The sequence below is a fragment of the Dunckerocampus dactyliophorus genome, chromosome 14 (assembly GCF_027744805.1).
Source record: "Dunckerocampus dactyliophorus isolate RoL2022-P2 chromosome 14, RoL_Ddac_1.1, whole genome shotgun sequence".
Classification (NCBI taxonomy): Eukaryota; Metazoa; Chordata; class Actinopteri; order Syngnathiformes; family Syngnathidae; genus Dunckerocampus; species Dunckerocampus dactyliophorus.
The window spans coordinates 4187750-4213025 of NC_072832.1; the positions used below are offsets into that span (position 1 = coordinate 4187750).

Genomic DNA, 25276 nt, shown 5'->3' on the forward strand with positions numbered 1-25276 from the left:
CAGCGTTGTCCTGTTGAAAAAGGCAGTCAATTACCACACAGATGTTGCCGTGTGACGCCCCTGCACAACCTGAAGCTCCATTGTTCCATTGAAGGAAAAAGCAGCCCAGGTCATGATGACGCCCCCTCCACTGTGCCGTGTGGAAAACATCTCATGTGGGATCTCCTTGGCATGCCAGTAACGTTGGAGGCCATCAGGACCATCAAGGTTACATTTTTTTCTCATCAGAGAATAAAACTGTCTTCCACTTTTCAATGTCCCATGTTTGGTTCTCTCGTGCAAATTCCAAATGGGCAATTTTGTGGATTTGAAGGAAAGGAGGCCTTTGAAGGTGCGTTTTTTTTCTTCTTAAAACCCTTCTCTCGCAGATGCCATCTGATGGTTATTGGGCTGCACTCGGCACCAGTAACAATCTTCATTTGGGTCGAGGATGGTCCCGTGTCTTGACGGACAGCCAGTGGGATCCTCTTTTGGGTCTACCGATTGACTCTTTTTTTGTTCCATAACCCTCAGGATCTTTTAAGAAGTTCAAAATGAATGTCTTACTGTGTCCAACCTCAGCAGCAATGGTGCACAGTGAGAGGCCTTACTTATGCAGCTCAACAATCCGACCGTATTCAAAGCTTCATTCAAAAAGCTTTTTTCCCTTTGCCATCAAGAGATCGTGACAGTGTGAATACCATTCATTCCTCTTTAGAGTCGCAGGGGTATGCTGGAGCCAACTGACTTTGGTCGAGAAGCGGGGTACACCCTGGACTGGTCGGTCGCCAGCCAATCGCAGGGCACATATGGACCAACAACCATTCACACTCACAGTCATACTTATGTACAATTTAGCCCAATTTAACCCAAGATGCATGATTTTTGGAATGCGGAAGGAAACCGCACGGGGAGAACATGCAAACTCCACACAGAGATGCCCAGATGCCCAGCGATTTGAACCCAGGTCTTCCCAATCTCCTGACTGTGTGGCTAACATGCTAACCAGTCATCCACCGTGCGCCTGCAATTTTGACGATTTTATTTTTATTAATACCTAATAAATCTTAGCTGCTGTCCGCAAAATACAGGGAAAAGAGCTTTTAGTTGTATTGCATATTGCGTGTGTGTGTGTGCGTTTATCACATTGAACAAATCAGGGGTTATTGTGACAAAAGAGCTTTAAAGCGTACACACATGAAGTTTTGAACAGTATGTTTACCTTAATGGTTATGGCTGGAGTTATTAAAAACACAGTCAAATGTTAACTTTTCTTATTTATTTATTTAGTTTATTACATGTGTATGAGAGGGACCGATTTGGGTAAAAAGTGTAACTTCTGAGGACATCTTGAACAAATTAACATCAAAGAGTTAATTGGACAAAGAGGATGTCTATGGTCTCATCTGTTTACTACCTGAAATTACATCACCGATATGGACAAAATGATTGGTTCATTAATCAGTTTGGATCGTATCGAGACAGGACCACCTAGCACTGCTTGATTTGGGCCGCACCTGTGTTCGATTACTGATCAAACAGACTGCACATACTAGAGTTTGATTGGCCAACGGACTAAAGAGCGCCAGCACCCTAAGATTAGGATAAAGGTAATGCACCATGTTAAGGAGGGTCCTCCATCTTGTTCCTCAGACAATAAACCAACAATACCCCACCTCCCTTGTTCTCCATTCCATGTTTGGAACTACTAATGCGTGAGATCAATTAGGACTGGTTGAGAGGAGGTTCTGAAAGGCCCAGAGGTGACCCTGTCAAAAACCCTGGGGTCTGTATGTGATGGAAATGGGAGAGAAACCCCTCTTAAACACACACAACTGATGTGCACCCCTTTTAATAGAATGACATGCAACTGCACGGTTAAATAGCAACCCCCCCCCGGCGTTTCCACCCCAAAAAAGTGTCACACATCCGCTGATACATCTGCTCTACCTTTGCCAACTTCCCTGCTATCTTGCTAATCCCTCACCCCTGAGGTGTGGACAAGCCCGAATCCTCAGGGGTCCTTGTCCTGGTCAATAGCAAGCTAAAAAGCCTGGCAGGATTAGCCCGCTAACCCTAAAACGCAGACTCGGCTTTAAATTGCTACCCCCTGTCGACATGAGCCCCTCTCTTTCCCTCCTTGCTATTGTGTTTGCGGCACCGCTGAGCACGGATGCGAACAATATGTGATGTCTTAGGTGACAATAAGCTGAAGTCAATGGTTTCACTTCCAGGCATGGAGAGAAGACAAGGTGTGGCAATAAAATGTAATGAAGAGGGTAATATATCCTCGACAGTGTGTGCTCATAGTGTTTAAAAGTAGTACTTTTGCTGTCAGAACGTTTACATAAACATACAGTATTAGTCAGGTCCCCAATGTAATTCATCAATCTCTGTTTGCTCACATCCGATAGTTCTTCTGCTAAACTATGTCTGCTTCCGCAACGCTAGGTGGTAGATGGCATGGGCAGATAAAAGGTGCAGATAGCTTGTGCTGATTGTAAATCAATTTAAGTGTACACTTACATTTTTTTTTCCTTGAATAAACTGGATGTTTTATACTGACTATGAATGTGCAGAATAATCAATTACAGTAATCCCTCGTTTGTCATGGTCAATTGGTTCCAGACCCGACCGTGATAAGTGAATTTACCTCATATATATACTGTAAATGGAATGTTTTTGTAGTTAGAGCATAGAAAACCTGACCTTCTAAATACGGTTTTTAACATTATTAGAGCCCTCTAGACATGAAATGACACACTTGTAGTCACCATTACAAACGTATTACCCAATATAGTAGACAGAATAACATAATAAACCATTTAAGACATAAATAAGACCGATGCTTGTGTGTGTTGCTATAAATCTGTTCCGTTGTTAGGGGAGCTGAGTGAGCGCTGGACAGGAAGTGACGTGAGGGGTTCAGAGTTGAGTTTTAGCTTGGAGTTGGTTATGGGCTGCAACAGTAGCTCGTGTTTTTATTAGGGATTATTGCGCCTGTTGCGAGATACAGTCGTCCCTCGTTTATTGCAGCTAATTGGTTCCAGACCCGACCGCAGCAAGAAGAATAATTCTTCCAAAGAAGAATATACAGCAAAAAACATCAGTTATAAAGATGGTATTTTGCTCAGTATGACACACTGGCATGGAAACGCGAGAAGATTCGGAGAGAGATTCTCCCATCACCATAAAATAATAATAGTAATAATAAATAAAATACAATAGGGCCTTTGCAAAAGGCTTCGCTTTTGTGCTCAGGCCCTAATTAAGAAAAGGAAAAAAAACAGGATTGTTTATGTTTCCCACAGTTGATCAAAGAAATTCAATCAAATAATTTAGCAACTTTTAGTGAGTCGAACACCCTGGCACCCTAATGGCACCATTAGGCTACCATTTCAGTGTCTACCATTGTTATGCTTTATACAGTTTGGCCTTTGTCTTCTCACATCCTATCCTGAAAACCCCAAACCAGATCAGGATTTACTGTTCTAAACCATACCATGGGGACATGAACTGAAGTGGACCGCTTTGGTAAGGAATCCGGACCGTCTTTGTTGGCTGCTGGCACTCAAAGTACCGCTGCTACAGTAGTTTGGTGACAGCATGGTTTATTATCATCTCCATGTACTCCTCTTGCAGGACTGGCTGATGAGTCATTGAAGTGCAGTTACATTTGTAGCTCATTACGTGTGAGCAGATGGACCTTGTTTTTTTTTTATCACAGTGAACTGTTTGAACTTTGAACTTTTGACCTCTCCCTCCTGCTTCTCTGCCTGTCAGCGGGCGCTTGTAATTGTGAAGGGGGCTTTGTCGCGGGTGTTGTTTGGGGGTTTTGAGGTGTGCTTGTTTCCTGCAAGGGATCAGGATTTGCAGTCGTCGCAGCCCTCGTGGTGAAGCCGCTAAGAATACATCAGAGGCGTGTTCACTGGATTTTGTCTTTTTTTTTTTTTTTTTTAGATAGAGAACCTTGTTGACATTGCAGGGCTTTGGCATGACTTGTCAGGGGTTTTGTCGCATTCAAAGATCACATGCTTGAATGTTACTTCACTGGCAGCCATTGATGCCGTTAAGCTCATTTTGTGTTTCTGTGTGAAAGCATCCCAATGAAGCCCTAATTTAGGGTCTTTTAGCCCCTACGCTGTCCATGTTGTGTCCCATAGACTTCAACTGTTGAATACTTCAAGTTGCATTATTGACAAGTCCTGGTGCTTTCATACCGTATCGTGTTACAAAATAAATGGTTTCCCAGTAACCCCACCTCTACTGCATCAGACTGAGAGCTGTTTCTGATATTTTAACCCTCTCGTTTAGCTTAAATAGCATAAATGCTTTAGTTCTAGCCAGGATGTTTCTTTAGCTAAACCGCAAAGAGGACGGGATGTTAATTGGAAGCCGATGACAATTGAACAAAGGCTGTTATTTACGAAATTTGGAAATTACGATATATATATATATAACAAGCTAATTTTTTAAATTTTAACAATTGTTTGGACTGTATGAGAAAATGAAAAGGAAAATGTAGCTCTCTTTGACCACATGGTAATTTATTAATAAGTATAAATAGCAGAACCAATGTTGTAATAGCAATAAGGCGTAAGGACACTGCTTAGTCAGCATTAATAGCACCGATGAGTTCATTGTAAACAACAGTACAGCAAATGTAACACACGCAGGGTTCACACCAACTTCTGAGAAGCCTTACCAACATTTTAAATGGCATGAAGAGGTAGATAAAGCTGCTTGATGCTGACAACTCCTGATACTTCAAATGCAGCTACGGCCGTCTTTTGTAGTTCATTAAAAACAGAAAAACAACAAGAACAACAACATCAGGTGGTTGCCTACAGCCGTAGTTGTTAATTGGAGCATTTACAGTAAAGAAAATATTAGAAACAGCTCCCAGTGTGATGCAATGTGTGTTGTACGTACACCCCCCCTCCCCCCGAACCGCCCAGGCCCAACCTTCAGCAGAACCCTGTTTGCATAATTACGCCGACTCATGGTGGCGCAGCGCTAATTATACCTCGTTAGATAATAGCGCTAGACGGGAGCACACACACGCATTGACACACTCAGACTGTTGTGTCAATGACAAGGTTTTGTGGCCACCCCGTTGCGCTGTTTATAACGTGTCTGTAGAAACTGCTTTTGTGCTGGTGTCTCTCTCTCTTTCTCTCTCTCTCACTCTCTGTCTGTCAAGGTTTTCATTCAGTATCACTAAAGATGTTCTGCACATGCTCAGAAGATAATATAATGGTTCCGTCATGTTGTTGTTGGCGTGTGTTAGCAAGATTGTGCAAAAAAACAATTAAACTTTGTGGAGAGGCGAAAGATAGGCCTAGTTAGGACTTTTTGAATTTTGGTGCAATTCTAGCCACTCACTGCTGCTTGTATAATGGCCAAACATGTGCTTGTGTGTGTGTGTGTGTGTGTGTGTGTGTGTGTGTGTGTGTGTGTTATTTCATCCTCAGTGGTCAAACACAAAGGTACATGGCGCCATGGCCTGCTGTGTGCAGATGGAGACAGGGAAAAAAAGTGACAAGGACGCCTCTACTGTGCACATATAGTGTGACCAGGTGTATGTTCAAGCAAGATGGCCTTAAACATGATCAATTATGCACGCTATTCAATAATCATAATCACCTTTTTAACGTCCTCAAAGGTCTACATTAACATCTCCATTAACATAGCCATATGGCAGTTTGCGTCGCCGCCATCCAAAATTACTCCCAGCAGGCCCATGCAAAAGTGCTATAGAGCTAGTTAGCGATTAGCGTGCGCTCACTCTGGGGGCCACTTGAAAATCAGTTAACTTTTCTTCCCTCCTTTGAGACCTATGCTAGCTCGCATTAGCATTTAGTGCTGTCATGAGCGTCAACACCTACTTGAGCGCCTGTGCATCTGATAGCTCAGGGCTCCCGTGGCTGTTTTTTTTAGACTGGCGGTAGCAGAACGAGTTAAAAATGCACTCTTTTTGTCTCGATGTGTGGAGACAGGGCCGGTAGCATACACACAGGGTGCAGAAGAGTGTAACGTAGTACGAATTATATTAGTTGATTGCAACATATTGTCATATATTTTTTACTTAAAAAAATTACTTTTCTTCAAAGTAAAGTTAAAATCTCATATCGTCCCGTCTCCTCCTCGTAGTCCCAATCTCGTGTATTGTCTTGTCTCATGAACCTTAACTCATTCGATACCAAAGACGTATTTATAGGTTTTCATAATCCCGAACCCCCGATTCCAACAACGCATTTATACCTCTTTAACGATTTTTTGGGCGAGAAGCAAAAAGAGATATTGGTGCAACTCTGCACTGATGCACTTTAAGCCAAGAAAGAAGCCATGGAAGAATCACACATGACAGGGAGGAGGAAGTGAGAGAGCATGGAGGAGTGTAACGTGCAGAAGGTTACGCATTGTAGGGAAATTTTAACGCATTCTCACACACACACACACACACACACACACACACACACGTGCACACACATAGTTCAGTTCCAAATGTAAAAATTGTGAATATTTCATGGTGTTATATTTGTAAATAAATTGTTATTTTGATGTAAAACAACCCCTTTTTTGTGTTGTTTAAGTTGGTATAGTTGTTTAGATATTTGAACTGTCACAAAAGCAAACAATATTTTTGTCCAAGCGAAAGTTATGCTTGAAATGTATCTTTTCACAAAAAGCTGGTTTTCTCCCTTTTTTAGTCGGGAACTGATATTTTCCTGAAACTTACCTGTTCTACTCCTGATTACTAAAGAACGGAAAAAGGTAGAAACAAACTTTTTTTTCCTGATGAAAGACGGGAGTGTAATCTTTCTTTTGGTAGGTTCCATGCATGTTTATATAGCCATAGAACACAATATTCTGTGTGCCTTGAAAGATCAGTCAAAATCGCCTAAAATGGCCGCTACTAAAGGGGTTGTCTTTTGAAAAATGGACGGGATTGAACGAGTTAATTACTAGTATCGACATTTTAACTTTTTCTCATTACATTGCGCATTTGTTGCCTTTTCACCCCCCTTTTTTTGCTTTTGCTTTATTTTCTTGTTTTTGTTATATATCGCGGACCAATAAAGAAGGATCTGTGGGCCACAAACAACCTCTGGGCAACACGTTGGACACCCCTGCTCTAAAGGATCATAGACTTACAATATTCATTCACACATGTCATTAAGAAAACTTAATGCATAAAAAGTATTTTCCATAATTAGAAGCTCTCACACTAACAGGAAGGAGATTAAGGGGGGGTCGGCTTGCTTTTAAATGGGGAAAAATCCAATAATTGTATCCGTCCAGAGGGAGGGCGAGTTAGCTTTTAGTCGGGCGGGGGGGGGGGGACCTGTTATTACTCTTGCTTTTCTCCTTCTCCTTCTTTCATTCCCTGCCCTAATTCCACAGTGAGTGGAGTTGTGAAGAAAAGGAAGGAGAGACATGCTTGCTGTTAAAGTATGTCCTTGTAATTAGCTGAGTATTAGCAGCACTCACAATGCAAAGGCACTGGGAAGGGAATCCCCCCCCCCCCCAACGCTCTACTCATTTCCTGACCTTACTCCCCACTGCTTGCTGGTAATAGTGCACACGTGCACGCGCACACACAACCATGCACCCTATCAACTGCTGACTTTAATGGGGGGTAGAGGGGGTCACCTTCAATCCCTATTGTGCTGAAAGCCGCATGGCGATTAACTGCAGGGACTTTTTCATGTGTGTCAAGTTGCATTCAGCAGCGAGAGTGGCCACTGTTAACCGTCTTGAGTGTGAGACGACGTCAGCCGGGTCCTTGTCTCTGCTTTTTCGCCTCCAGTGAGGACGGGGCACGGAGGAGTCAAGGCTGCGGAGGCGGAAATCAATTACTTTCAATTAAATCAACCGGCGACTATTTCAAATGTGCCTCCGAGCCACTCTGGTCTCGCTAATACTACCTCCAACCCCCACTTGAAATACACAATGCCGCACTCTCAAAACAACCAGAACACATTTTGTCTCACAGTAGGTGTAGCTGGAACCCAAAATGAGAAGGCAGGAGTTGTGTCCAGCAAAAATAAAGTCCACAATAAAACAGAAAAAGTACAAACAAGGCCATCCATCTGTTTCTGTACGGCTTGTCCTCGTTAGGGTCACGGGGAAGCTGGACCCTATCACAGCTGACATTTTTGCGAGAGGCCGGATACACCCTGGACTAGTTGCCAGCCAATCACAGGGTACAAATAGACAAACGTGTTTTTGGAATGCGTGAGGAAGCCGGAGTAACCGGAGAAAACCCACGCACATTGGTCCCCAGACGGACATCGAACCCTCGATCTGTGCCACTAACCAAGGCAGAAATTGATAAACACAAAGTAACACAGTCAGTCTCCTGAAAGCGGTATGGCATCATTAAAGTATCACTTTAATATATACTGCTATACCATCAATACCTATAACTATAAATATTTTAAACTTACGTTAACTTGTTACAAAATTGGAGGTAGATTAGCTCGTTGGCAGATTGATCCTCGCTCCCTCCACCCAGTCACTGTTGTTGTGTACTTGGTTAAGATGCTTGTGCTGCCCACACTGGTGTATGAATGTTTGGTGGTGGTCGGAGAGGCCCAAGGCACGAATTAGCTGCCACATTTCCATCAGTCTACCCCGGGGCAGCTGTGGGTACAGATATAGATTACCACCACCAGTGTGTTACTGAGGAGTGAATGAGTAATGGGTTCACTTTACTGTGAAGCACTCTGGGTACCTTGAAAAGCGCTATATAAAATGTAATCCATTACAAGTATGCTCCAAAATGGGGATGTAATGTATGTAAGACGCAGCTAGTAGGTGGACCGTGCGTCAAGCTCCGTAAGAGACTCAACACTTCTTCTTTAAAATGGTTGTTCCTTAAAACGTTAGCTAGTTAGACTGCAGTAACACACTTCACCTTCGTTGGCGCGTGATGTAAAAAAACAGTACCCCAAAGTATATTGATTAGAAAAAATGGATCAGTTGAAATCCTGAAGGTAACACCTATCCTGGACATTACGCCATATTTCTGATTTTGTCACTGTGAATTTTGACAAAAAAACAGAAATAAAAGCGCAAATACTCTGAAGTTTATATTGTGTGTTGAGGCGTGCGTCAGCTCATTTGCATATAGCCTTCCTCCATTCAATTTTACTTACTTTGTGTTCTGACTACACGAGTCACCATCACGACACGTACAGTTTGGTCAGAGTAGATGTTGTGGATGCAGCAAAATGCGTTTGGTGCACAATGAGGCGTTATACTTCGGAAATCACAGCACCTGAAACGTACGTTCCACCATTTAGTATTATTTATTTCATTGTCCTTGTGACACACTTTTGCATGTCACAAAAGAGTGATGCGCCAACGGTCCGAAATTAACATCAGATTGCGTTTTACTCACAACAAACACTAAGAAAATATTTAACACTGTTTCCCCGATTTATTTGATGTTTTTGCACTATATTTTTATTTGGTTATAGCTGCAAATCACCTTAGTCTGTGCATCATGCCCATTGAAGTGACGGCACCCTCTCTGGTATCCCTTTCAGGGCCCCACAAAAAAAGCATAGCTCGGTGGCGAGAGGAAAAAATTAATTCTGTCCCACTCCTTAATGTTACGTTGTTGTATGTGTATGTATGGCATCTATAAGGCCTGTTATATCGGATATCGGAGCAAATTTTATGTCATTTTTGCCTAAATTAAGCATTTTTAAGGATAAAAATGGCAAAATGATCTAAAATGCCTGGATAAGGCATTCAGGAGCCGCATTCAGAGACGCTTTGAATGATATGTAGTATTGTACACTGGTCACTAGGTGTCAGTAATGTTCAGTGAGACACACAAACGCTGGACTTGATCGCTGGAACAACAGTCTTTTATTGCAGGTTTGAATGATCTCACAACAGACACAATAATCCCTAGTAAAATTCTGTAATAAAAAAGGGGCTCCTGTTGCAGCAGCAACCCACGTCAAGCTAAAACTCACGTCCCTTCCTGTCCTCCCACCTCTCAGCTCCCCTAGGGAACACATTTATAGCAAGACACACTTAAATGGCTTTATGTCTACAATATTAGGTAATATGAGTGTAAAGGTAACTCTAGGGGTGTTAGTTCATGTCTAGAGGGCTCTCATAATGTTAAAAATTGTATTAAGAAGCTCGTAAACAGATTTTCTATGCTCTAACTACGAAAATATTTCATTTATAAATGAGGAATCCTACTTTGTGGAAATTCACTTGTCACTGTCGGGTCTGGAACCAATTGACCGTGATAAACGAGGGATTACTCTACCCTGTTGTGGGACCATTGAGAAAATGCGACTAATGCTGTTCCACAACAGTCCTGCAGGTGGTGGTAGACCACAGACCTCCCGCCAAAGCACAAACGGTGCTAAACATGCACATCATCGGATGTGTTTGACTGAAAAAGCCGTGATGTTCAAGAATAGGTTATGTTCATCTCCTTCTAGTCCTGTTTGCTTATTCTCCACTGTCTTTGCTGCCTCCTCTACCCTCTTCCAGCACTCTCCATTCACCAGTGATTGCACAGTCTTCTCATCAGTGGTACAGTTACAACAGTGCAACCACTGCCAGTCCACACACACACACGCACACACACACACGCACACACACACAAACGCAGGTCCTAGAGGAGAAACACTTTCTGAGCTTTTATGCTGTTTTCCCAAGTGGCTGTTTTTGAGGGCAGCCACAATGGAGGGCCTAATGCGGATTTGTTTAGAGAGCTGGTTAATTGGAGTGGGATGCTCTAATTGCACCTCTTTCATGCTGTATGTGTGTGTTGGTGTGTGTGAGCATCACCTGGCCTTTGCACTGTGTGTGGGAAAACATTTGCTTGGATGTAACCACCGGCGGACGCGGCACAACAAACATGAAGTGTGCAATCACAGAAACAATACACAGCGAGCACGTTTTTGTAATAAAAGGTATTGGCATCCTCACGCACCTGTTTTTGCGCACGTGTGGCCTGGGCAATCCAGCTGGGGGGCGCTCTAAGTCTGTCGTTAACACTGACACTGGCCTTAGTGTGCTTGCTTTTAAAGTATTGTCACAACACTTGTGTACATATCAGGGGTCCCACTTGGAATTCTTCAAATTAGAACAACTTCTAGTACCACTTTACACTAACTTGAACTTGAATCTGAATCTAATACTATTATGACCTACCAAAAACAAAAAAAGCCAAATATCAAATTAAAACACTGTACTGACTTACTGAATTGCTGCAGTCTTGGTCAGCACCCAAAACACACTCTTACACAAGTAATATGATTGGAATGGCAATATCCTTTTTAATGCGGAAAATTGTGGAACATTCTTAAACCAAAACTACAGAAAACAGAAAACACTCAAGGGATTTGTTGAAAGTTGAATTTTGCTCTTTCGGTGCCTCTTTATCCTCATTCCTCATTACCCTAGAACGTTTTTTTCAGCAGCCCTAGTGAAAAAACGTGTTAACATAGTTTGTCTCTTCATGCACGCACAGGCCAAATGATTTTATTGTATATTATTAGTACGTAAAATAATGCACGTTATTTCCAAAATAGAAACATTTGTACTTAATTTGACCTTTTTTATTATATTTAATTCAATGTATCTAGGTGTTTACACTTAAATATATAGTACAGTGGAGCCTTGGTTAGTGTCTGCCCCGGTTAGTGTGTTTTAAATTTACACCACAATTTTGCGTGCATTCTCCGGTTAGCGCACAATATGACGTGAATTCAACTGTGTGCTTAATGTATTTTTTTTTAAATCACCAAACGTCCTTCTTTGTTATTACCTATTAGCTAGCTAAACAAAATAACAACCGGAAGCGGAAGCTGCGTCGCCCGTCAAGGATGTCATATATTTTGTCTATGTCGACGGCTGACTCTCAAGAATGTTCACACAAAACACGTTTGAGTAACAATTCTAAATGGTAAATGGTTTTGCTTTAATTTATCTTGGACATATCTTGGCACAGAAGTTACATTGGAGCACATCACCTAGCACAATTCACAGTTCCGCATGTCCAAAAAGGAGTAGGAAGAAGCACAGCTTATTTAATCCTACCCCTCATCAGTTTGACGTCAGTTGTGTTCACCTCGTGTATTCCAAATGTACTTTTTGTCTTTTGTAGATACTTAGGAAAGTGATAAGGCAATATAGCCATATAGTGCAATGATAGTCAAGGTCATTTTAGTGCATTGTTTGAGTTCCTTACTCAGTCCGTTCCACAACTTGATTCCACACACAGTTGTGTTGTCCGTGCATATAAGTGTTTTAGGTTTCATTTGTCCCTAAGATCATATTTCTCCTCTCTTGTTGAGTAGAATTGTTTTAGGTTTTTGGGTAGCAGGTTATTGTTTGCTTTCTGCAGAATTTTAGCTGTTTGAAAGTTTACCAGATCAGTTGAAGTGAAGCAAGCAGCCGTTCATTCAAAGCAACAAGACTCTGTCACCATTCGTGCCCTCACTTGTTCAGCAAACATAGACTCTCCTGTTGTTTATACGTGCTTAACCTCTTTTTACATTTTGTTAAAAAAACAGATGCGAGGGGCATCTGCGATGCAGATCACCATTGATTTGTTTTTACACTCGACAGTTAAGAAATGCTGCTTAAAACATTGCCAGTATCGTTAATAAAGGGTTTATGATAGCAACAGTTTGACCCGGGAACAGATCAATTCTATTATTTATTCGGGGGAAAACTTGTTTTGGAATTAATTATTTTGGACCTTAGAGCATCCCCTTTAATACCATAAATTGACTTTTAATCATACATCATGTTCCCTGCTACTCATTCCAGTCTATTTGTAGAGTCCAGTCTCATTCATTTTTTTTTTTTTTTTTTTTTTTTTTTTTTAACCCCTGTCCTGTCCAGCCTTTAAAGCAGATAGAATTGTAGACCTAAATGCCGTCAAGTGCTCAACAGATTTACTCTGCCAGAGAGAAGTGTGATATACACTTCCCCTGTCATACAAAATTTATTCGACCTTGATGCTTGTAATAAAGCAAATTTGGAGCGACCGGACCGGAGCAGGAGGGGACAGAGAAGAAGAGAAAAGGAAACGGGGGGGGGGGACAAAAACAAAAAAAAGAGAGACAAGAGACAAGGACAACAGCAGCAACAACAACAATTGTGACAGAACAACAGAAACATACAGAACGACATCAGCAAATAAATGTCCGTGACAACTATAAAGACAAACAAGGATAAAGGACAAATCAATATCAACAACCACAATGACAAATCTGTCAATGACAATCAGACATAATAGCAGTCATGAAATGATGAACTATGACAGTGATCACAATGACAATACTGCATTGAAACAGTCGCACACAATAGCAGTCATGAAATGATGAATTATGATAGTGATCACCATGATAATACCGCATTGAAACAGTCACACATAACTGTAGTAATGAAATGATTATCCATGATAGTGAATAGAATCAAAGTTACTGTAATGCACATCATTGTAAAAAAAAAAAATATACATATACACATATATATATATATATATATATACATACATACATATATACATACACATACATACTGCATATATATACATATATATATATAGTCATACTGCTGATATCACCGTCGCTGTAATAAAACCAACAACATAATAACACCCTGGTTAACTCAGTGAGTAATGTGGGGAAGTACGTATGTACTGTGAGTGTGCATATGTACAGGTATCTCTGTATGTGAGGAAGACTTCATATATATAAAGGTGCAGGAATGTGTGGGCGTGTGATTGTCACTGAGAATGCATGAAAGGAAAGGGGCCGCCTTCCACCTCCCAGAGAGCCCCGCCCCAAATAGCAAGGCCGGGCCCCGGCCGCCAGAAGGCCACCAGGCCCATAGGGGCAGGCAGCACAAAGATCAGTGCCCCAAGAGCCAGCCCAGAGAGCCCCCCCCCCGGGAAGACCAGCAAGGGGCCAAAGAGAGGTAATCCCAGCCAAGGACACGGCGCCAGCGGGCCGGAGGACTGCCAACCCCCGAGACCAGCGAGAGATCACACCCCACAAAGGCAGACGGGTACCGGGGGCCACAAACCGGCAGGCCCAGAGACGCCACCACAACCGGAAAGAAGCCCGCCCGCGCCGGAAGCGCCAATTCCCGCCCACCGCCACCCCCACCCCAAGGGAGCGGAGCCCGGCCTGCCCCGGGCCAACCCCCGCCCGACCCCCGACACAGGGCCGCCCCGCCAAGGGATGCAGGAGGCACACCCTCCACCCACCTGGCGGAGGCACGGGCGGCAGAGATGTATCGCCCAGCACCTGACCCCACGGAGCAAACCCCTGTATGCCCCCCCCCCAAAATAAATAACTAAACTAAATAAATAAATAAAAGTACACACACACACGCACCCACACACTCCTACGCACCCACACACACGCACATACACACTCCTACGCACATACACACCCCTACGCGCACGCTCATACACACTCTTACTTACTCAAGCGCGCACACACACACACACACACACACACACACACACACACACACACACACACACACACACACACACACACACACAGTGGTCGACTGCCCGACACCCGGAAGCCTCCATCTCATTCAATGTCAGTCCATCATCCACTTCAGTGTGTGTGTGTGTGTGTGTGTGTGTGTGTGTGTGTGTGTGTGTGTGTGTGTGTGTGTGTGTGTGTGTGTGTGTGTGTGTGTACAAACATGTCATGGCCTAAGTGGGCCATAGGCCTAAAACTAATCAATGGTCATCATTTAAACCCATTCTCATTCCACACACACACACACACACACACACACACGCACACACACAGCTTTGCTGATCAATTGAAAATAAGTGTCATTCATTGCTAAAAGGACATGGACCAAAGGAGGTCTGCTTCCATTTTGGGCTGCAGTGTATCTCGTATGTTAATGTAAATGCATGCTAGTGTGTATTTATATGTATATGTACTGTGTGTGTGTGTGCGCATGTGCATGTGCACGTGTGTGTGTCATGCAGGGCTGTCCTAAATGGAGATGTTTTTGAAAATGTTCAAAAGCTTTGAGGGTCAATCAGGGCACTTGAAGAGGCTAAAAAGCATATTCCCTCTCTATGTATTGTCCTTCTATATACTTTTAATGACCTTAGCCTTTTCTCTTCTTACTACCTGCCTGCTGTCCTTTGCTTCTATGGCTGGGGAAAGGTACAAGGTCACGAGAGAAACATACATAGTAAAAAGTGCAAAAAGGGAGCTTGATGCAGTGTCTCATCTCATGTGGACATCAGGTGGCTAGGCTAAGATGCTAAACCACCTAGCATTTGTAGGAACAGACATAATGAAAGCTGTGTCTAATATTTGCAGTGTCTTCCAAAAGTGAGTGTTTCAGCAAACATTTTATTTCAGTATAGTAGTGTCACGTTTTGGGGGGGTACACAAGTGCCACCGGCACTGGGGAGCTGCGGTTCATTGAAAATGGGTCGCCACCCAGCCACCTTTTACACAAGTGAGTAGCAAGATAATTGTGCCTTGCCTACTGCCAAGCATGGCAACGGCAGCGTCACGATCCAGGGCCTGCATGAGTGCTGCCAGCGTTGAAAATGACTCAACACACAGCCGTTATTGACTTAAATAGCTGGCAACACAAGGGAATAACATGGAAATTGTGTGCTGCCTACGGTCAGGCATGGCATTGCCACAGTCCGGGGTTGCATGAGTGCTGCCAGCACTGTGGGAGCTGTGGTTCATTGAGGGGACTCATGAATTCCAACATGTACTATGAAACTGAGGGACTTATTTAACATTGTTGATATATAAGTAGTAGTAGTACTTTATTAATCCCACAGCAGGGAAATTCACCTGTTACAGCAGCAAGCAAGATACACAAGTAAAGAATGCATAGTGACATAGTGAATACAAAATGGTTCAGGTGTTGTAGAGCCTGACAGCGGTCGGTATGAAGGACCTGCGGAACCTCTCCTTCTTACACCGTGGGTGTAACAGTCTGCTGCTGAAGGAGCTGCCCAGGGAAACAACAGAGTCATGTAGCGGGTGAGAGGTGTTGTCCATGATGGATGTCAGCTTAGCCAACATCCTTCTCTCCCCCACTTCCTCCACGGAGTCCAAAGGACCGTCCAGGACAGAGCTCGCTCTCCTGATCAGTCTATTTATCCTGCTCCTGTCCCTGTCCGTGCTGCCCCCTCTCCAGCAGCCCACAGCATAGAAGATGGCTGAGGCCACCACAGAGTCATAGAAGGTCCGTAAGAGAGTCCTGCACACACCAAAGGACCTTAGTCTCCTCAGCAGGTGGAGGCGACTCTGGCCCTTCTTGTAGAGGGCGTGGGTGTTGACGGACCAGTCCAGTTTGTTGGTAAGGTGAACACCCAGGAATTTGTAGCTGTCTACCAACTCTATGTCCGCTCCCTGGATGTTCACCGGTGTGAAGTGGGATGTTTTCCTCTGGAAGTTAATGATCATCTCCTTTGTCTTGCTGGTGTTTAGTTGCAGCTGGTTAAGCTCACTCCAGCTGACAAAGTCCCTGATGACCGTCATGTATTCCAGATCATTCCCCTCCGAAACACAACCAACAATGGCTGTGTCATCGGAGAACTTCTGGATGTGACACTGTGTGGAGTTGTGTGTGAAGTCCGAGGTGTAGAGGGTGAAGAGGAAAGGGGAGAGCACCGTACCCTGAGGGGCACCTGTGCTGCAGAGTACCCTGTCAGATAGACAATGACGGAGCCTCACATACTGTGGTCTGTTGGTGAGGTAGTCTATAACCCATGCAGTCAGGTGAAAATGATAAAAATGATGATATGGGACCGTTGAGAGTCAAAATAGTGAGAAAGCAGTGAGCTCATGTTACTTTTATGTCCGCTATAGTCTGAAAGTAGCATCAAATGTATGAAGTGTGATATTCCATCCACGCTATAATGACAGACATTTGATGGTAAACTAGCAGTTAGGCTCTGAAGTCAGCTGGGAGAGTGTGCGTAAATGCACATTCAAATGTGTTCAAGTATAATAAAAAAAATCGTATATCATTACACGTTTCTGTGTTATCTATTGAGTTGGGATCTGAACAGCACACACGCACACACACGCACACACACGCACACGCACACACACACACACACACACACACACACACATGCTGTGCCTCCAGTGGGGCTGTAATAGAGGGTGTGAGTATATTAGTCGCTACAGTCCAAGTGTTAAGTGCAGGCCTGGTGTGTGTGAGATCGATGACAGCTGTGCTACCCCTCTGAAACACACACACACACACACACACACACACACATTGTACATACACTGACACAGGTAAGACACATAGACTGGGGTCAGGGGTCACACTTGCTCTCAAACCTAACTCTGATATTTTGCTCCATTTTTTTTTTTGAGTACTGAGCCACTTCGTGCATATTACAGGCACACACACACACACACACACACACACACACACACACACGTGCGCACGTAGCCTTTGCGTATATGTATGCTCATCGTATTCCGCGGCGGCAGGGAGGGGCCACGCTGTCAAGCGCTGGCGTTCCATCGATACTCGGGCACAGCACTAATGCCTGCTGTCTGCTGATGGACCTTGGCCTGCCTCCAGGGACCATTAGCCTCACCGGGACACACACACACACACACACACACACACACACACACACACACACACATGTCCAGAGAGCATATACAAAGGTAGCATTTGCACATTGCACATTATCAGTCCATTAAATGGGTGTATCATCAGTGGATATCACATACATTAGACTGCTCCATCTACCAGTAGGCCACGAGGTGCTTGACAGTATGCTACCTTATTGAATATCCTCTATAACAGCATTGAAAAGCATTAAAATATACAAGTATGCCACATGCAATTCTTAGTTATTGTGAATTGACTGCAGACATGGATCCAATACCCATAAATACTCCCACCACAATATGAACTACAGTTGCAATAATATTTGGCATGTTATTGCAGATAAATATGATGAATTAACCCAAAGTTACAACAACTATGTTTGATAACAATATTTGTTCAAAAAAATCCTCACTATAAACTGTGTTATGTCGTCAGCCAATGATTTAATGAAATCTATCATTTGCAACAGAACATACAGTAATGTAATGTTAATATAGTCCCTCTGTTATGGTAGCCACCAACTACAACAATTAATGATCATTTAAAGCTCAGTCACGGTAGATCCATGAATTAAATAATTCATGATTATGATCATTTCTAATGATTATCACTCGTGAATAGTCCCTGAGTCAAGAGCTACTTTTACAGTCAAACCAAGCAAATGCACTTTTATGTAAAAATAGCCTCCATGTATTTGTATTTGTACTTTATTTATCCCACGGAAATTCACTTGTTACAGCAGCAAGCAAGATACGCAAGTAAAGAATAGAGTGTAAAGAATACATAGTGACTACAACATAGTTCCATCCTCCAACATCCATAGCTGCACACTCGACCAAATGTGACCAAAAGAAAAAGTAAGAAGAAGACTAAAATACTATAAAAACACTAAAAGGTGGAATCAAGGATGTCATAGAGCAGTCTGTAATATTGTGTCATTTTGATCACTCTAACTCAGTAGGAATTATACCGCTACGTATTATACTGTTTAAAAACTATTATTAGTATTTTTCTTATGCACTTATATGTTTATTTTGTTTTTTTTAATTAATTTATTCATGATTAATTATATATTAATAAACATTTATGGTTAGGTGTTCCCTTTTATATCCATACTATATTAATATATAATGTAAATATACAGTATGTAATGGAAATCATATAAAATATGAGCATAGTTTTGAAGAATGTTTTCCCTTGTGTGATTGTATGTATGTGTGATTGCATGTATACGTGTACGAACAATGGTAATGCTCAATAAATATAGATTTCAAAATAAAAAAAAACCACATGTATAATGTATTTTTATACACACAGTTACTTGTGCAAAACATATGAGCACAACATTAAGAAGCTTAAGAGGAGAGACACGATAACTTAATGTAGAAATACCAGTCAGATAAAATAACGGTGGACGAGTGGTTAGCGTGTTGGCCACACAGTCAGGAGATTGGGAAGATGTGGGTTTGAATCTCCGTTGGGCATCTCTGTGTGGAGTTTGCATGTTCTCCCGGGGATGTACGGGTTTTCTCCGTGTACTCCGGTTTCCTCCCACATTCCAAAAACATGGCGACTCTAAATTTCCCATAGGTGTGAATGTGAGCATGAACGTTTGTTTGTCTATATGTACCCCGCGATTGCCTGGCGACCAGTCCGGGGTGTACCTCTCGCCTGAAGTCAGCTGGGATAGGCTCCAGCATACCCCCGCGAGCCTAATGAGGATAAGCTGCATACAAAGCGGATGGATGGATAAAATAACGGTTATTTAATTATGTCTTTTCATTAGTTACAAGTTCAAAAGTTAGAAATCAGCTGTGTATTCAGTATTTTTAATATAATTTTCACTACAGAGCTACCCAGAATGCGTTGGCGATGCGCTTATGTGTCGCAACTCACCAGTTGAGAATCACCGCTCTCGTGTATGTTGTCAAGTACAACTACTTATGTACATTGTATGCTCCTTTAAATTAAAGTATTCCCATTTGCAGTCTGTCACACACTTACACAATACACAATATATGCAGTTGTACAATTGGAAGCAATACTTTTACAGCGAAGTAAGATAAAGCAGGTAACGTGGTTAACAGTTCTAAGGGACATTCTAAAAATACCCTTCTACAGTAGAAGTAAAAAGATCCATTTCACAGCTTTTAAGGCCGTTCTTTCCAAGAAAATGGCTGCTAGGGTGCAATTCACGGCATGCACAGTATCGCATTTAGGCCATCTAACACACACACACACACACACAAGCCAGTCAGACAGTGGGGTCACGGGGTCACCTGTGCTCACATGGCTAAAGTGTGATAGTGCTACAGAATCAAGTTTCTGATCTTTTGCCTTGCCACACTGCAATTCAAGCACCATTAGTAGAATTCTACAAAACCGGCACAAACGGTGTAGTTGTGATGCTGGCGAGAAGCGAAAAGTAAACCAGTGTACTTAAGTGTGTATAACCCACCACACCGAGCACTGGTGGACAACTGTGGTTTTTTTACAACTCATGGACATCCTAATAAGGTATACACATCATGTCCCAGATGGTCGGTGGCGGGTTCATGTGTGCAATTGAGCATGAAACTGAGCAAGAAGACGCCACATAGAGCTGGACGCATGTTGCCATGTTGACTGAAGCACATAAATATTTATACTATACGACAGAAAGTGGATGTTTGATGTCAAAGACTGGTCAGTTAACTATTGAGCTCCCCCGTGCTGGCAGCACCCGTGCACGTTACCACCGCCATGCTTGACTGTAAGCAAGACACAGTTATCTTGCTACTCACTTGTGTTGCCAGCTATTTAAACAACAATGGCTTCAGTGGCTAACTTTACTGCTATACATGCGGTGCACTGACTACTCTAAAGTATATTTTAGTTCAGTGGTTCTCAACTGGTTTGGCTGCGGGACCCAGCATTCAAGATTCAAGATTCAAGAGAGTTTTATTGTCATGTGCATAGTAAAACAGCAGTTCTACTATGCAATGAAAATCTTATTCTGTTCATTCTCCCAAGAAAAGAAAGAAAACACAAGAAAGAATAAGAATAAGAACATAAGAAACATAAACATAAATACCAATAAATTAAGCAACAACAAAAAGAAGAGACATTAATACAAATGAATATACAAATAAATAAGTAAATAATAAATAAATAAATAAAGTGCTATGAGTGTGTGTTGCGTGCGGCGTGTGCGAGTGCTTCGTTGAGAAGCCTGATGGCCTGTGGGTAAAAGCTGTTTGCCAGCCTTGTGGTCCTGGACTTCAAACTCCTGTAGCGTCTGCCTGACGGTAGGAGTGTGAATAATGAGTGTTGTGGATGTGTGCTGTCCTTGATGAGGTTGTGTGTTTTTCGTAGGACTCTAGTTTTATAAATGTCTTGCAGTGAGGGGAGGGCTGCCCCAACAATGTTCTGTGAGGTCTTGATCACCCGCTGGAGTGCCTTCCTATCACGTGTTGTACAGTTACCGTACCAAACAGTGATGGAGGCGGTAAGGACACTTTCCATAGTGCATCTGTAGAAGCAACTCAGGATTGTGGTGGACATGCCAAATTTCCTCAGTCTTCTCAGGAAGTACAGTCTCCTTTGGGACTTCTTCAGAATTTGTTGGGTGTTGTGAGACCAGGTGAGGTCCTCGCTGATGTGTGTGCCAAGGAACTTGAAGGTTTTCACCCTCTCCACCTCAGTCTCATCAATAAACAGGGGACTATGCGGCTCCTTTTCCCTTGTTCTTGGGTCGATGATCATCTCTTTAGTCTTATCTGTATTGAGAAGGAGATTGTTATCACGACACCAAGCTATGAGGTCCGCCACCTCTCTTCTGTATGATGTTTCAACACCACCAGTGATCAGTCCGATGACTGTAGTGTCATCCGCAAATTTAATGATGCTGGTGTTGTTCTGGGAGGCCACGCAATCGTAGGTAAGCATTACCCCTCAATGAGAAGCGGCTACCCAAATTGCAGGATTTTTCGACTCGAACTTCTAATGTGTCTTATATTTTGAGGGACTGTTTTCAACACAACGTGATCGTCAGCGCTGAGATGCTGTCTCCTTATGGCACACTCTTCTCCAGCAGATATCTGCAGCTGTGTGCCGATAAGTCTCGATTCTATGTCCTCTCTCTCCCGCTCAAGCCCGACAAAGTCGCCCAGAAACACAGCTTGCACCTCACAGTCATTGAGTCATTACATTATTTTTGTATTTTTTTCCCAAGCAAAGACCCACGACCCACTGAAAACAGCTCTGTGACCCACATTTGGGTCCCAACCCACCATTGGGAACCACTGTCTTAGTTCACTTTCTATAGTATTGTCCGTGGTCAAGATATACCGTGATAAAAAAGCTTGATGAAATGTGAGGGCTGTATATAAAGTTCCCTCCTTTTGATGTCCATTGTATCACTTGGACTTAATGTTTTTCAATAAATACTACTTTTTTTTTTTTTTTTTTTTTTTTTACACCAATTTAATTAAACACATAGACTAATTACAGCTTAGAAAATATCCAAACGTGGTCGTCGGCATTTGAAACAATGCTGCTATCTATTTTCTGTGATTTCCTCATTAGACTGCTAATTACTGACACAATGCCGTCTTTGTGTTATTGGCTCAATAAAGAAAAAGAAAAAAGTCCCCTGAGAGCGGAGAAACAAGACTTACTATAATAATAACATTAAAGAGCAAAAGGAATGTGTCGTGAACAAAGCCACTGGTAAATGAGATGAAAGGAGCACAAGTTTGGGTTACAAATTGTTTCAGTGTGTTCACTTGCATGAGGGTCACTTGGAATTGGAAGCTGAATAAAATCAAAATCAGAATTGGGCATTACGACCTGCAGTGTAGATGCAGCAGTCAGTACGTTTACATGTACTTACAAAAAACAAATTATAGCATGAATTGGCGTAAAGCTAGCTTTTAAACAAGCATGTAAACACCTTAATTAGATTGTGTTGTTGCCTTTTTAAAAGTCAGATTGACATACCTAGACTATGCAATTAGAAACTAGTTCTGCTGGAATGGAGCCAGGGTTCTGCGCACATGCCAGTCTTATGGAACCCGCAATTAATTGTGGCCAAGTGGGTCATGACTGCGTAGAAATTGGAAAATGTTTACCGTATGCACATTGCTAGTAGCTGTTGAAGCTAATATGTGTTAATGTTCAGTGGTTGTTCTTGTAGCTAAGCTAATATGGGTCCATGTTCAGTGGATGTAACTTTAGCAACTATCTAAATTGGTTCCGGTCCGCTCATGAACGTGGAGAAAAACAGACAACTGCGTCTACCGTTAGTGGCTGTTAAAGGCATAAAGTAGAGCACATATGAATGGAGGAAGCCGAACGGTCTTTGTGATGTAAAAAAGTTGCAATCACACTGCGGCGACCTCTATTGTTTCTGTGCAAATCGCTCGCCATCCATGTCAAGAATACATAAATACATTGAATAGAAGGCAACAGTTGTCTGGCAGGTACAGTCATGGAAAAAATGATTAGACCACCCTTGTTTCTTCAGTTCATTGATCCATTTTAATGCCTGGTACAACTAAAGGTACATTTGTTTGGACAAATGTAATGGTGATAACAAATATACAGTAGCTCATATGAGTTGAAGTTAAGAGCTGATATCTACAAACTTCCATGGTTTTCTTGATGATAACCAAAATCACTTAAGTTCTTACATGAATAGCTATAGCATTGTACTGCCAAAAATGTAACTCTTATGAGCTATTTTTGTTGTCATTGTTATATTTGTCCAAACAAAGGTACCTTTAGTTGTATCAGGCATTAAAATGAACAAGAAACTGAAGAAACAATGGTCTGATCATTTTTTCCATGACTGTAATTGTTTTTGCGCTTTAAAACAGACACATAGTTGATAGCATACGGTATGCACTGTAGCTCATAGAATTGCTTCTCATGCACATTTGCAGTGGAGACGTGTTTGCCAGGTCTCGCGAGAGAAACAAGCAACTGGCTCTCTGAAAACAAGCCCAAACCAACAGGAAACTCGGGGAGTTGTAAGCATGTTTCCAAAAAAGAAGCCCAGAGTCGCTTATAATAAGCGAATCTGACAGTGCTGGCTGAGACATTTTGTTTATATGTGACGTAACAAGTCAACCGGAAAAGCCAAACCTTTACCCACCCTGAAAGAAACATAACTGCCATCTAGCGTTTTGGGAGGCACACAGCGCATGGTCAATAATGGCAGTGCATATAAACAGGGAGTTCACACTGAGGTGTGAAAAATGAAGAAAAACCTGATTATTTCAGTAATCAAACAAATTGAGTGCATGGAAATGTACTGTGTCCTTTACGTTTCCATACAATAGTGATTCACACTGCTGCTGGTAAGATGGTATTGTTGCACTTTTCTGTCCCCCAATACAGTTAAACGGCACATTTTAGAGCCTTTTACTGTGGCCACACCTGCGAGATGGATGAATAATGAATGCTCACAAACACAGATTTGGACAGATTTGTGAGCAGTACATGGAAAAAGTTTTATGTCTTTGAGTTCAGTTCATGCAAAATGTAATTAATGTGATCGCTTCTCCCGGCGTGCGCAAAAAAAGTGACAGACAAGACATGTCGTGGTGTAAATAAGAAAATAAATAATCAAATAAGGCAATACCGTTAGGTAGATCTGTTCTACAAGAGATGTATCCTTAAATTACGTCTGACTAGGGGAAACACTTTGCAGGCTTTGTCCGTGCGCCTCTCTCAGATCTTTTAAAAACAAACTACCCGAAATGAAACCACGCGAGGCAGCAGTATAAATCAAGAAAGTGGAGAAAGGACAACAAAGTGAAGGACAGCAAATGAAATGACGCGAGGCAACAGTATAAATCAAGAAAGTGGTGAGAGGAAAACAAAGTGAAGGACGACGAGCAGAGAGAAGAGAGGAGGACACCTTGGAAGAAATAGATGAGAGGGAGATGGACCCTGACAGGAGCAGGAGAAGGACTCCGTCTACAGATTTGCCTGCATCACATCCAGACGCCTGTGGGCATCATCACAACAACACACACACACACACGGTAACCCATCAGCAGCGGCCAAGTGTTGTTTAATCCAACCTGACTTGTACTCAACAGAAAAAGCAAATTCACTTCCACTCACAGTCTGGAAAACGGAGCACTCTTCACATAAATGGCAGCGCTCGGAATTACACTGTAATTCTGTAATGCCTGTGTGTGTGTGTGTGTGTGTGTGTGTGTGTGTGTGTGTGTGTGCGCGCGCGTGTGTGCGCGCGCGTGTGTGCACTCTGTTTTTTTTTTTTGTCATCTTTTTTCGTAGTGTGTTGGTGGTGACAGCCTCCTGAGCGACCGTGTGACAGGCAGATAGCTGGGCTGCTCTGCTGCCTATTGTTAGGAGGCTTGTCATCAAACCCCGCTCGTGCAGCCATTTATACCATCTGTATGTGTGTGCGTGTGTGTTTGCGCTTTTACACTTGCTTGTCTGCACCTTCATGTCTGCTTATGTGTGTCGGTGTGGATTTAATAAGCCCCGAGGATGGGACTTTGAAGACGTTCTCTTGTTATACAGTATTCATTTTAGATGGCAGGAACTATTAAAGAATAAACAAGAGTGTTTTTTTTCCACTCAAAAACTTTTTAATGAAAGAAAAACAAATAGTATCTTAACAATTAAACAC

At 42.5% G+C, this 25276-nt stretch overlaps 1 protein-coding gene across 2 annotated transcripts in view; it reads left to right on the top strand.

Annotated features, from left to right (window-relative positions):
• The window catches only part of camkmt (calmodulin-lysine N-methyltransferase), a 136905-nt gene that overhangs the window by 4889 nt on the left and 106740 nt on the right, over positions 1-25276 (top strand). The gene's annotated exons all lie outside the window — the stretch shown is intronic.